This window comes from Meleagris gallopavo, chromosome 15 (genome assembly GCF_000146605.3).
Source record: "Meleagris gallopavo isolate NT-WF06-2002-E0010 breed Aviagen turkey brand Nicholas breeding stock chromosome 15, Turkey_5.1, whole genome shotgun sequence".
In the NCBI taxonomy this organism is placed as follows: domain Eukaryota; kingdom Metazoa; phylum Chordata; class Aves; order Galliformes; family Phasianidae; genus Meleagris; species Meleagris gallopavo.
This window is the reverse complement of record NC_015025.2, coordinates 4,723,535-4,738,124: the sequence shown is the minus strand read 5'-3', so window position 1 is coordinate 4,738,124 and position 14,590 is coordinate 4,723,535.

The window sequence follows — 14,590 nt, the reverse complement described above, 5'->3', positions numbered from 1 at the left end:
AGCTAAGTCTTTGCACAGGATAAACTTCAGTGCCGAGAGATTTGGAACTCCATGTGGAGCTACAGTGTACATCTAGGAGTGCTTAATAAATAAAAGATCTTTTCTGTGTCATTCATAATTTGAAATAAAAATCAGAGTGTAAGTGATTTTAACAGTTTAATACCTTAAATTTTATGAAGCCTTCCTTACAGACTGTTAATTTTTCCTTTTGACTGAAAACATATAATGTATTCCCTCAACTCATAGCTTGTGAGACCAAGCAATTTTGTTGATTTTCTTCATCTTCTCATCTTTTAATAATTTTCTTGCAGCTGTAGAAATGACAGTAATATAATGGGCAAAACATTGTGGAGAAAGCATATAAAATTTCAAATGGTGATAGAAAACCCCTGAGGAAAAATATTTCCATCACAAAGTGTTCTCTTTTCAAGGGATCTTTGAAGTTTGTCATAGGACTCCACATTGAAAAATCTTCTCACTTTGTTTCTTTTTTAAATTAATCATTTGAACATTTTTGGGGCTTCAAATGTTTACTGGGTGATTATTAAGACACTGAAGTACTGAAGAAGACTCATGAGGCTACATATTCACCCTCATAGCCTTTTTATATTTTATTTTCACAAACTATCAATTGGAATTTTTAATTCAAACTATTCTCAAATGTTACAGCATTTTTACACAGTATATTATCAAAGTATCAAGTCCTTTGATAAGGGTAATTAAACATGCCAACTTTGTTTCCACAGGCCTAAGTCTGGAATTGCTCAGTCTTTTATTATATTACATGACTTACTTCAGCTCTCTGTTTATTTACAGCAAAGCCAGTGGCAGTGCTCCATCCAGTCCTCAATGGTGGTATGTTTATCATCAGTGATAATAATTAACGATTGAGAGTTGTTTTTGAATATATAATGAATCAGTGGACATTACATGGTGCAATCGTAGAGAAATGAAGGTCAGTTTTACACCAATTATTGGTGAGTTTGCTGGAGAGAACAGGTGCTCATTTTATGGGTTCCCTTTATTGGACAGGATAGAAGAAGAAATAAAAATGACAAACCTATTTTTCAGGAGGAAAAAAAATGTATTATAATAAAAAAATAAAAATTGAAGTGTGATACAGAGTTTGTGATTTTAATTTTGATTTTAATACATTTTTGCAAGTGTTTACAAACCCACTCCTGCACCATAGGCAGGGGGTGTCTCGACCTTCTTCTCCTTACAGAAGCTGAAAATGGCAAGCCAGGGAAATGCATAGCTTTGTGTGGTCTCCACTGCTGTATCTGGAATCCTAATGCAAATTGTGGCCTTCCTACAGAAGGCTTCCATACCTAACATTAGCTAGGATCATTTGCCCTGTTCCATAGCTGGCACTGAATGAGGTGTTTTTTGTTTTGGGGTTTTTGCTTTTTTTTTTTTTTTCCTTCTAGCCAGATGGTGCAGAGGAAGCCACTAATGTTCTGTAACTGTCTTGTTTTTTCACTGTTATTCAAGGGGATCTTCGCGTTTCTTCTTTTTGACACATACATTGGCTGCTACTTTTCATTTTTTCTCTCTTTGTTTGGGAATGGTGGAATTTCCTGCTGCGGTGCCCTTGATGTTGTCATTGGAGTACATCCTAGCAGAAGTTTCCATTCATGGAGTAAGGTCATCTTTGTTTTAGATTTACATAAAGATTAACAAATCACAAGTATTTTACTAAAGGCAGTAGTCACAGTGAGGGATAAGGTTTAGATTTAATGTCTGTGTTGGGGAGTACACTTACGCTACTCAAAAATAAGAGCATGTGGAATAGCATACTACTGACATGAGCTGATTATGATAATGCCTTGCTACACATTTCTGAAAATCAGATACTATAAAAAATATACCATTAACTTTATGTTAATAAAATATTTTGCTTGATGCCTTTTAAATTATTCATTTGAAGTAGTCTAAAAATATAAAAGAACTCTTATTATCATTCAATTTACATGATTACTTTAAGTTCACTTTTTTGGTTTAACATAAACAGAGTATAAAATTCCCATCAAGCTTTTGGATGTTTAAAATGTATCATTTTTATGCAAAAATTGGAGCCTGTTAGGATGTTAAGGTTGTCATTAGTATAAATATAACTTCAATTTCTGATTTGAAACTATTTTACACATAGAAATTACTGCGTTTGCTGATTTGACTCATTATTTCTGCTTTGATTTTTCGTGTGCTCTTTTGAAAAACAGTTTTAAAAAATAAACACTAAAAAGCTCTATAAATTGACTTAAGATCTTATTACAAGCATTTCTTTTAAGTAACACGGAAATCACGGTAGCTGCGAAGGGAGACATTCAGCTTATCACCTAAGAGAGTTGTAATTTTTTTAAGTGAGCTGAAATTTATATAAACAACAGCATTCTATCTATGCGAGTGTGACTGGGTGCTCTCGGACCTCCCAAGCACTAAAAGTGCAGCAGGAAGGTCTCTCCAAGATGCTGCAGGGAGAACAGGCAGCCTTGTACATTGAGTGCCTTTGGCTGAGATCTGGGGAAGGTGGCACCTGGTCCAGCTCTGGATCTGGGTGTGTGTTCTGACACGTCTGTGCAGCTTGCTGACTTCTGCAATCACTTCTGCTCGTCATCTTTGCTTCCCAGAAGCAGTGACAACTTTTCGGACCTCGGATTATTTTTTGTTATTTGTTGTATTTTTATTCCCTCAGTTGTTTCTATGTAAAATTGCAGCTTCTTTATGTGTACAGGCGATTTTAACCTTGCAGGCAAATTCAGCCTTATTCAGCTTTCTTCGTGTGCACTCTTTCCCTGCAATACTGCAGTTTCCCTGATTCCCCTGCTCAGTTCCACATTTAAGCACATCCCTGAAGGGAGCCAGCCAGAGGCAGGAAGCCATTCCTCAGAGCAAAGGTACACAAGTGGCATGTGAGCCCCATGTGGAGGAAAATGAGGGACTGCTGCACAAGTAGAGTCTCAGCACTTAACTAGGCTTCGTGGCAATGAAGGGAATTTTATTCAGGACTTCCTACACAGAGCTGTGCACACAAAGGATTGCAAGACTGGGGAGATAAACCTTGGCAACTGGAATAAGACCACAAAATGAATAAGCCAGCTTTTCAGTTGTTCACCAGGGATGCAGCCTGAAATCAAGTCAGCCCTGGATCGCCATCAGCTAACATATGCAGGGGATTCTCACAGCTGCTGTGCTCAAGCCTTGTTTATTGTAGGAGGTCACAGAAAATAGATGGTTTCATTTCTTATTTCTAAGAGTCATCTCCATTTTCTGTGCCATAGACTTAATCCACAGCAGAGCCACTCTGGCTGCAAAACACTAGACAGTGTTATTTCCCTCTGATTATCACTTCTCCCCCAAATGGTTGTTTAATCTCCATATCTAGGTTAATTTGAAATAGAAACTGAGAACATACAGATTTCCAAGAATGAAGGAGTGCATTCTACTGCTTTGCTAAAAAATGAGCCTAACAAAGGCTTTTGAATGTGGGACTTGCTATTAAAATGTGTTTTTCCTGGTTGATATTGTTTGTGTCCAACTGCCATGCTGTCTTAACCTCTCTTACTGTGAAAATTGAGGAAAAGGAATATGATAGGAGCAATGCAGGTGGTCACAGAATCTAAATTTAGGATTTCAGTTGAGGTTCCAAAGATAGGCAGCTTATGTTATTGGCTTTATGTATGCTGAGGAACAGGAGAGGAAGGTAATTATTGAGGCAGCAATTCAGAGATGTCTACGTCAAGTATTCTCTAAGTTAAGGCTTTTTCACCCTTTTTATTGCTGTACCGAGGACACATGTAGGTGTCTTTGGAACAGGAACTGTCAGTCACGTGCTTCGTAGATGAAAAAAAAAGCAATGCGTTTTTTTGGCTTCCCAGATTATGTAGTCCAAACTACAGAAAATAAAAGTCTCCATAGTCATTTTGCAGACAAATATGATAAAAACTTTTCATGCGATTTCATTTTTAAGGGTCTGAGATGAGCGAACTATGGGCAGTTCTAAAAGATTTGACGAGGTATGGCAGTTAATCACATTTCACTAGTTCACCGCTTGACGTAATTGTGCTTTTGGTTTCTGGAGATCTGTAGCTTCATATGAAGTTTGGACATCAGAGTGTCATGGCAGAAAGGAAGAAGTATATCTGGTATCTGTCAAGATATAGACAGATAAAACATGGGCTAGATCCTCTGCCAGGTAATAAATTCTAGTAGAGGGTTTAGAAACAGGTTTGTGTAATGTATGGGGCTCTGATGCGATGAAGTCTTATGGGCACTTCTTGCTTCTTGAAACTGCTAAGTCGGTGTGTGATGTGTGGTTTCAGGGCATGTGAAACACACAGGTGATGTGACAGAGTGGCCATCAGTTCAGCACTGTAAACAAAGTAGATTTCTTAAATTGCATTTTTTTTTTAATCCTTGTTAAAAATGGAGATGTAGGGAAAAAGAGCCTAAACTGCTCAATCTTTTAAGTAGTTGGGCTACCTTTTCGTGTAATTAAATTGATTGTTGGAACTATTAGATGCTCACATAATTGCGGAAATCACTTGAAATATGACTGTGGTACTTGCAACTATTACATTGTATTCTTTTGACTTAGAGATGATTGATTAATAAATGTATAACAAACATCTGTTGAAAAGCTGAAGTGAAGTTGTGTGATCTTCCAAGCATGCATCACTATAGGTCATCTTTCTCGCTAGGAAACATCCATCCCTTCAAAACTTCAGGAGGATATAAGGAGTACAACTCTTTTGTCTGCTAAATACATTTCTACTCTTCATTTCCAAACATCAGGTTTGTGTGCTACTGGGACCTCCTGGGTAAAATTTGTTACTCAATTGACTGAGGTGAGAATTTGCCCAAGTTGCTTAACTTTCCGGAGAGCTCTTTATGATGGGTCTTCAAATTTTCCAGAGCAGAAGTAGTCTGAGGAGTCGGAAATGCTATGCATGGTCAAGGATAAACCTGTCCTCTCTTAGAGCAGCTGGGATGGAATGCTTGCTGGACTCTCTCCTTACCACAAACAGGGAAGCTCAGGTGTGCTTCACTGTTCTCATTCTTACATGGTCATTATTCCCTGTGATAAAAGGGGTATGAATTTCTTAGCTGGAAGTACAAAATGCTGTATCTGGCATTTGTGCATTTACTGCTTTATCTCCTACAACACATAACTGTAGTAGCTGGAGACAAAGCAGGACATTATGCAGCTGAAGTTTTTGGTTTGTGCATCAGTTTCTCTTTTCAGGTGTTTTGTTTGTTTAGTTTCTTAAGTAGTTTTAGTTTCTTTGTTATTTTATTCTCCTTTTCTCTTGATCAGCTATCAGAAGACTCATATGCTAAGCCGTGAAATGTTCTGCTTTGTTTTTGCAGTAGCATTTGTCTCTCTGGGAAGAATCTGAGTTTGTTTTACTGGCAACTATGAAATCACCACTGGGTCTGTCATGTGGTTATGCTGCAGATGGTTTGCATGAGTTGCTAGTTTCAACTGCATGAAATATCCCTTTGGACTCTGCTGTGATTCTAAGGAATGTATGCACTATTGGTCACATGAAAACAAAATCATGTTTTACTTGTCTGTGACATTAATCCTTGCTAGCTATAGGTTCAGTTTGATGGTACAGCTGCTTCGTCGGGTGAGGGAGGGAAGATGTACCGGTGGGATGCAATAGTAAGCTGTAACGAACCTTTCACAGGCATCATACAGCCCGGCTTAACCTCAGGAGAGATCATTGCTCATGGTCAGGGATGGATGGAAAAGAAAATCCTCACACAGAAGTTTATATCAAGTGTTGTACCGAAAAGGAGACTTCTTTCCCTGAATGGATAACCGGTAGAAGTTGCTGCAGATAAATATATAAAACAGTTTTCCCTTCTGCAGTAATTTTTAAACAATATATTTCCTGTTTCAGTAGAGAAATATGTACAACTAGGGTCTGTGATGGTCAAGCTGCTTTTTCTCTGTAGAATAACATTTTTTATGTGAAGTTGTGCTTGATGTGAAAGCCACAGACAATGCTGCAGCTTGTTGCTCATGGCTTGTCCCTCTTCTAGTTTCCCAGGTACAATTTATGCATATGCATACACAAATTCTTGTTATGGCACTAGGTATTTTAAATGCCAAAAAACTCTTGTTACTTTGAACAAGAGAAGCTTGTAACACTTCCATGTGCATCATGGTTCAAAAAGAGATTACACATCAGCCAGAATTACGGTAATATTTCACACAGGAAACAATACGTTGAGGAAGAGCTGTTAATCTGCTTATGAATTTAAGACTCGTGAAAGGTGCTCACTTACTGAATCCAAAGTTTTCCACTTAATGATTGTTATCCAGAGACACCAGGACAATGTGGTTGGAGATGGCAAGACAGTTTTTCCAAAAAGTTGGTTCTCCATTTACATATTTAAAGAGATGGACAGACTTTCAAATACTCTCATTAAGTGAAACATTGACTGCCTTCAAATGTCTGGACAGAAACGTAAGGAGGGGAGGAGCTGCTGAGAGATGTATCTTCCTGTTTTTTCCTTCTCAAATGTTAAAAAAAATAAAATAAAAATCATAGAATATACTTTTTGTTACTCATTATTTAGTTGGCTCAGAGATCTTTAAATGAATATATTTCATACTATTTTTTAAATGCCAAATATTTCAGATTTCAGAGGTGGATGCAATGTTGAGTATTGAAACGGGATGTTTAAATTTGACATCACCTGCAGGCATGGTGCAAACAGAACAGAAGGCAGCCCCTGGGCAAATGAGATACAGAAAATGCAGATGAGGTGGACAGGGCATTGCAATGTCAGTCTTAACTTGTGGAGCAGATACAGAAGTTTATTACTAGAATTGTTTCCATGAAAGAGAAGTAGATTTGGATTGAAAATAGCAAACAGTTACAGTAGCTGACATTCCTGCTTTTAAAAAGGTGACTTTCATCTTGTTGCACAGCCTTCACATTGGAACATTTGCTGGCAGATTTTGGTGCAAGACCCAGCTTGTTTCAGCATCAGGTGTCAGCTGCCTGTAGCTGAGGGCAGAGGTCAGTTCTGAGACCTCTGTGCTGATCCAGTAAGAGGATATGAAACCTTACACTGTAACAAATTACAAGATGTAAATGTTGCATCTTCGTTATTTCCTCCTTCCCTACTTGATAGACAAAATTAGAAATTAAATGGGGGGGAAAAAAAGCCGCAACACCAATAAATAAAAATAAAAATAGAACTTGCATTTTCTTGTTGAGTACAAGTTGCTAAGTGAACTCTTCGGCCTGGGAGGAGGTGTGAGGTGGGCAAGTCCCTCTGAAGGGCTAAGCTCTCCATTCCGGAGGAGCAGCTCTTTGTAAAGGCATAGCTGTAGCAGTGCCTGGCAAATGCAGTGCCAGCTGCTCTCTGCTGCGTGGCCTTGGGACTGGAGCACAGTCACGCAGCAGTGGTCTGATGCTTCAAATCTGGAGCTTTTGCCCGTGGCAGCTTTACTTTATTTGTGTGGAAATTGCTCAGCTCTGACATTTATAGCCTGATTGTTGCTCGCTCTGCTCAGATTCTTCTCTGATGTATTGATCTTCGCTTTATTTTATTATCAACAAAGTGCTCCACATTCATTTATAAATCCTTTTAAATTAGCAAAAGTCATCACCATAATATTTTGATATAAATTGGACATTTACAAATTGCTGAAATGCCATGATACCAGTTGGGAAAATCATGACCCAACTCTAATCTTAGAAGCATTCATCTGAAAGAAATACCTCGCAACCAAACTTACAGTGTGGGCTCACAGTCTGATTTGATTTTTTCATTTCATCAGCAGGACTGAAAAAGCAGCCAGATTTGGCTGAGAGGTTTCTTGTGCAGAGCTGGAGAATGCAGTTCTTAGATTTTATCTCACAGTATTCTGGGTATGACACTACTGCATATTTGCTGTGTTGAGCTGATAGGAATCTCTGGTGCTGTATCACCACTGAGCTCAGAACGGGTAGATCTGTGTCCCTCCTTCTATCTTCAGCACCAGATAGAAATTCAGAAAAGCAGATCATGTAGAAATCACAGCAGAAGCTTGTATGTATAAAATAGTTGTGCTATTAAATATAGCAATAAATCTCACATCAGGTTCTAATTGATCAGAGAACTGATCAATATTTGCTTGCTTTAATCATGCCAAATGCAGACTAAATTGACAGTTATGAGAATTTGCTAATTTAAGCGCTTGGAAAGTTTAGCAGCAATTTCAAATAAGTTTAGGAGGTACAGTTTGTGTCTCAGTTGATAAATAGCTGTGTTACTAGTCATAATGACAGTTATATGTCTTCATATTTACCAGTGCTAGAACTACACTCAACAATGAGAGAATGATTTCTGTTCTAACACACACATATTATCCTATTCTCTTTTTAAGAAAATAGGGAAAGTGAGATTTCTCACTTGTAAAAGATGATGCTGGTGGGACTTCTAATGTGCTGATCACATACTGTGCAAAATGCAGAAAAAATATCTTGCCAAAAGCTTCACGAGCAAAGGGGAATTTGTTTCATTTACAAAGTTTCAGACACTACTGATCACTTAGAAAAAGGAAAGAAGGGGAACAAGAAGAAAGGGGGGTCCTGTTGGAAATTTTACTTGGATTTCTTCAGACAACATGGAAGCATAAAACAGTAGGAGAAAAAAGTTTTACAGGAACTGCTTACTTATTAACCAAGGCACATAACCTGACTCTTGTACTCTGGAAGCAGATCAGACATGCTGGCAAAAGATCAAGGATCATATAGAAACTTAATATGATTTGCCATTTTCAATTGGGATTCTTTCTTATAACTATTGAGAAGTAGTCAATGATTGCTGCCATAAAGGGAAGGAAAAGCCACTCCCCACGAAGCACAAATTAACAGCAGTATGCAGAAAATACTGGAATTCATGTTGGAAGCTGTCAAGTAAGAATAACAAAAAAACATTATTGCATGAATAAGAACTTCTTATTGCTCCTTAAATAACACTTTTAGAGCAATTTGGAACTGAGCTAGTGTGCTGACAAATGCTTGCTGGAAATAGAATTGTTAAAGTTTTGTTTTGTTTTTTAAACACATCTGAATTTTAAGAAGAGAATGTATATAAGAGGAGAAGAATAATTCAAGAATTTATATACAGAAAAATGAAAAAGAAAATAGGAAACAAGTGCTAAAGAGAGAAAAAGTCGTGAGATTGAAAATGATCTTATCTTTAGCATTTACCGTTTCTCCTAGGAACTTACCATTATTTCCAGCTGGTGTTTTTATTAAAGGCTCTACAGAATGCAAAACATTTCAAAAACTTGTAATGTGTTTTCCCACTGTTTATTCCTCCTAATTTAGTTGTTCAGTCATAAACATAAAAAGATGCATAAAATTTCCTCAAGCTGTAGATACAGGCAAAAATTGGTGATTGGAAGAATTGTAAGAGAATTCCTATCCTCTGCTCACATTTCTGGAGGATCAATAAAACTAAGGAAATAGAAGAATTTCGTAGCTATTAAAATTGGTAATAAAAATGTTTTTGCTATTCTCTGTGACTTCTTCAGTAACTGTCAGCATCAGGAACATTTTTATTTTTCTCAAACCAGTATATTCACAATGGGAAGTTAATGTTGTAGAAGTAAGGATTATGCAGCTGGAAGATTAGGCAAAACACAAATGTGGCACAGCAGATGCCATTATAGCTTCAAAAGTCAGTTTCAGGATGAGCTTGACAATCCTTTCCTTTGCAAAGTCATGTTGTGTTTTTGTATATAATTTCTCATTAATGGAATAGTTGGGTATCACAGGTGTGATGGATGTTGTCCATCCTTTAGGATAATACATGTTAAACTGCTACCTTACTTGACTTAGATACTTGTAAATTAGGGGTAATACTGTTATGTCTGCAGTTCATTCTATCGTTGTTGGAATAGATGCTTTGCTTGAATGCAAAATAATCTAGAAGTTATTTTTGTCATTTCGGGGTGAGTGTGGTGGGTCTATCCCATGCTGGATAAGGAGGGCATTTTATAAGTAGCAGTAGAAGTAATTGCCATTCAAATAAACTCAACAGTATTTGAAATTACCTTTTCTTACCTCAAAATAGTTTCTCACCAGTCAATGTTGAAGTTAAATTGTATATGTCATCCTTTTTCAGAGAAGATTCTCATTCTTCTAAAAAGAATATGTATTAATTTTTAAAGTCATATTTACAAGTAACCTACATAAGACCTGCTGATGTCTTGAATTTTCATAAAGCATCCTCTTATGAATTACAAATTCATAAGATGTCTCAGTAATTGTAGCTTGGGTATTTGAATGCATCATGGCTACTCTTGGTGCAATGCATTTTCCATTATAAATAAGATAGTGCTTATAAGGTCTGTCTCTCAGGTCACTGAATTCCAACATCAATGACTGCAGTAAACAACATATTGTCTCCATTTAAAAGACATTCGGTTTAGAAACAAAATAAATGATACAGGCCTGGCTTATTCTTCATCCATTCTTAATGTACTTTAATATTTTAATTTCCTAAAAATATTGTATTACACAAATTTCCTATTTATTGGTGGAAGCAGTGAGCAGGAGCCTATTCTTGAATCCATAACTGAATATATAGTGCTTGAACAGTAACCCTCAATGAGTGTAATAGCAAAAAATGACTTGTGCTGTTACAGTTCATAAAGCCTCGATCTTCTAATGAGGAAGCCTTACCATGAGCTTTATACAACTGGGATCTAAAGTATTTAACATTACCAGTCCTTTGAATGCTGTTTAAAGTAGTGTCTTTTAACTGTTTTATAACCTGTACCAGAATTGAATAGCCCGTCTTAAGTGCATTCATTTTCTGCTTAGTATTTCACTCAGTGTATTTGAATGTGGTTTTTATCCATAATATATAAACTGTCATTTACATTTTCTTTAAAGTGTTTAGTGCAATTTGAGACTCATTCTGAATTATGTTGAGGAGCGTTACATGATCACAGTTACTTACACTGCATGTTGTCATCTCCTGCACACAAGTTAATTTGCAGGAGTACTCTAACTGAAAATTGGGCTGTTTAAAACAGCTGTACGTGTGCTGTGTTGTATGTCATGGAAAACATGAAAATATTAATTCCAGTTCATAGAGCGCTGAATGTGCAACTCTTCAGATTTGGATGGCCCAATTTTTCACGTACAAAGATTTGTCAGAAACCTTATGAAACCTTTTAGTTCATCTCTGAAATGTCACAAATGAGTTTTCATATTGTAAAGATTACTGATCCAAATCACGTGTTTATCTTTAATAAAAGTACACTTTCAAAAATTCGGGTTATTAAGCTATTGTAGGGCTTGGGGATGTGACGTTGATTGTCTTTATGTGAGCAAGCAAAGCTATTCACTGCCCTCATGCTTAGTTTCCAGGCTCAGCTTCTTAAGATGAAGTTCCTCTGTTAAGTTCATCTATTAAAAACAAAAACAAACAAACGAACAAAAAAAAAAAACAACAGGAAAGAAGGAAATCAGTCAGATATACAGTTATTATTATGTGGGCAGCTAGTGAGAAAGGAACAAATTACTGTGAGTTCCAGAATTTTTATTATATCTACTAATGTCTTCTCTATTTAAGTGCATATAAAATAAACAAAACATCAGATTTAATATATACATGTAATTGGTGATCTGATAAAAATGTTAGACCTTATGCCATTTTTTACACATCATTCTCCCTTTTGTTATTATAGTGATGTTCTTCATTGTGAGAGAAACACAATAGGAACTTTCATATTATTATTAAAAAAAAGTCAAATTCACAGAGCAGTTATTCACTGTGGTTGTCTGTAATCTTCCAGCATCTTTTTTCATTGCGTGTGGATACTTTCTTATAAGTACATTAATGAAGAATAAATCTAAACAAGATAAGAAGAGAAAATTGGAAGCCTTCTCAATACGTTTTGTTCCCCACAGCAGGAATTACAAAATAATTTTGTTTATTTTTTCCAGTTCTTTGCTGTTGCCCAGCCAACACCTGAGGGATCACAAACGAACCTGGGAGTAAGTAATTAAAATTCAAAGCTTCAACATTCAGATACTTTTACACTTTCTTTTGCTTCCAACTTGCAAGAAATTTTCCAGACAGGCTTTTAATTAACAGGTGAGTTTAATTGATATGTGAGTTTTTTGTAAATGGAAACGATATCAGTGAGCAGTAAGGGAGGAGCTTTTCCTACTCATGTTTTGAGAGCATTAGCTTATTTGCATGTTGATGTTTCTGTTTGAATCCATTTTCTTTAATGAAAAAATAAAGTGGAATTTCTAAATACTGAATAGAGCAGAGAAAGAGTTTACCAGAGTGATGACTAACTTTCACAGCATCTCCTAGTGTGAAACTCCACGTTGGATATGCCTGACAGGTTAGCCTGCTGTGTTTATTAAAAAGTAAGAGTGATGGAAATTCATAGCACTGTAAGCAATCTGTTGTGCTTAGTTAAACTATACATGATTTTACTAGGCTGAAACTAATTTAACCTAACTTTACCATCTAAAATACAAATGTCAGGTCAGAATTAGCCTTGTGGACTCCTGTTTCAGTGTATGTGGATTCACAAGTGTGTCAAGCCATCTTAGTGTTGGAAAGAGTCATCTTCTGCAGGTGGAGAAATGCCTGCCTTCCAAATGCCTTAATTTAGACAACATGGATTCTCTAATGTTTACCATGATCCTTCTGCTCTGCAGTTTAGGACTGTTGCTTTATTTCTTTGGTTGTCTTTTTGCTTACCAAAGGTTTGGAATTGCAGAAGTGGCTAGAGTTTCGGGGGCTTTTTGAATGGTGGATTTTTGAAGGAGACCAACATCATGTGAAATCAGATAATGTGCTGTTTGTTTTCAAGCCAAGTAAAATCCTAAGCCATGCTGTGCACTGAAAATGTTTTATGAGTTAAATAAGCAGCCAGCCAAAGAGTTTCTTGTGTAGGCAGTCGTAGGACAGCACCCATATTTGATCATGGAAAGATTCCTTCATCATCATCATTGCTTGAGCATGTGAGTCTGGTGGGAGAGTTGGTGAGAAAATACTACTACAGTTAATGTGATCTGTATACAATAACTCTTGACTGAGCTCCATATTTTCATCATTGCTCCTCTTTTTGAGTATTTGTTGCCATTTTTATTTCACTCAGCAGGCATGTAAATCTGTAAGCAAATGATCTCTACCTTAAGGAACAGTGACCTTAATGGGCATTTCATACAAAATTGACTTACAGCTGACCTGTGCAAGAACACTTATATAAGAATATTTATATAATTCATTCATATGAATACAGTCTAGCTATTCTATGATATTGTTATATCTGTCTTTGTGAAGTATAATCTTTCAAGGAAGAAAAATGTGGAGATTATTAAAAAGAAAACAAACAAACAAGAAACTATTTTGCTTTTCAATAAGGTATATATTTCATAATAAACCTTAAAATAATACCAGCCTCTGAGAGCATATTTAGAATTTCCCATCCTATGACCATTGTGTAATTCCTTTTAAGTAGAACTAGAGGTGTGGTAAATTATAACATTTATGCATTTAAAAAGAGAAATCAAGCAGTTTTCTCCTGCAGATTATACCAGATACACATTTTAGGAAGAATGCCAAACTGTCTTTCCAAGGACATGGGCGTCCAATGCAAAATTCATCCCCTCTTTCTACAGTGGAACCAAAAATTAATAGTCTTTCCCCTGGGCTTTCTTCTGCGACAGAAACAGAAGAATGTTTTTTTCTTTGCGTGTTAATCAGTAAAGAGCAGCATCTCATATGCAGCACACTTCAGCTCTCCTGTATCACATTCTTCTGGTTGTGTGGTAGTTTTTGTGTACCACAGCTTCCCTGTTTATGTTTGGTTTATGTTTGACAGCGGGAGTTTCTTTCCTGGTTGTGTTTTTTTTGTTGTTCTTTTTCTTTTTTTAATTTACATTTGTATCTGTTGATTACTTGAAATAGGCAAAGACAAGAATGCTTTCAGTAGTCCAAATATATCCTCTTGCCTGATGGTCTTGAACTTTATAACCTTGCAGTCTGTTCATGACAGTATTATAAAAGGGAAAGATCTGGCTATAGAAGCTCTCCAATTCCTAGTGGCTAAAACAACTCCCATCTTTTTTATTTGCTACATGTATTTATTATATGCCAAGCAACTCACTCTGTTATAATTTGGAGGAAAACAGTGTACTAGGCACACCAGTGGCAGAATGTCACCAAGCATCCGGGAGGCTGATCTAAGTCTCTCTTTGGGACTGATCCAAGGATCAGAGAGTAAAGGCTTAAAGCCACCTTTAACTTCCCAGGAGCTGAATTGGGCATCATAATGCTAACCCAAAGAGCTGGCTCAAAGCTTTATGAAATTGTAGAATATGTGAAAGCAAGCTGTGAAGACTTAATCCAGATAATATCACAGTGGTATAACGATGGACTGGGGCAGCAACTGGGAGATTTGGCAGGGAATATGTCTGCAAAATGGCCAGCATTTCTTTCTTCAGAGTTGTTATTTCATTGTTAAAATAAAGATAGGTGGTTAAAAAACAAATATTTTCAAAGTATTTCACCAAATACTAAACAATGAGTACTGCTGTAC